Source organism: Bombus pyrosoma, unplaced genomic scaffold, assembly GCF_014825855.1.
Source record: "Bombus pyrosoma isolate SC7728 unplaced genomic scaffold, ASM1482585v1 HiC_scaffold_4710, whole genome shotgun sequence".
NCBI lineage: Eukaryota > Metazoa > Arthropoda > Insecta > Hymenoptera > Apidae > Bombus > Bombus pyrosoma.
The window spans coordinates 7,658-8,246 of NW_025219969.1; positions in this window are offsets into that span (position 1 = coordinate 7,658).

The following is a 589-nucleotide window of genomic DNA, read 5'->3' on the forward strand; positions in this document are numbered from 1 at the left end:
AAGTTCCAAGCGCGTTACCATCAGGATAACATCCGGTCATTCTATCCGTTCCCAGAGATGTATGATCAAGGCCCATTCCCACTCCAACGAATAAAAGAATTTAAATACACCCCCTAAAGATCATCCAAGTCAGTCTTGAACAGTCACGCCTAGAGCTCAGAAGTGTATTGCAAACGATAAAAAATAAAGTTTCTTTTTTCCCTAAATTTATTTTTTGTTTTACGTGACAATCACATGACAGGACGACAAGAGTGGTTCAGCGTCTTCGAAAAATTAGAGAACACGGTGAAGATAGAGATCGGCGATGGCACGTTCGTGGATGCGTGCGGCAAAGGAAACATCAAGGTAGAGACTTTTGTGGACGGCAAGTGGGTAGCATGTACGATGAACGATGTCTTATATGTCCCAGGTATGACAAGAAACCTTCCATTAGAAGAAGCATTCCATTAGATCTGTCGCAAGGAAAGGCATAGATTTCTGTATTTTAAAAGAAGGAAAAAAATGTATGTTTTTACAAAACCAGAAAGTAATAGCAAGAGGTTCTATTTTCGGAAATTTATATAAGCGGATATGAGCGGAGTCAAACGCA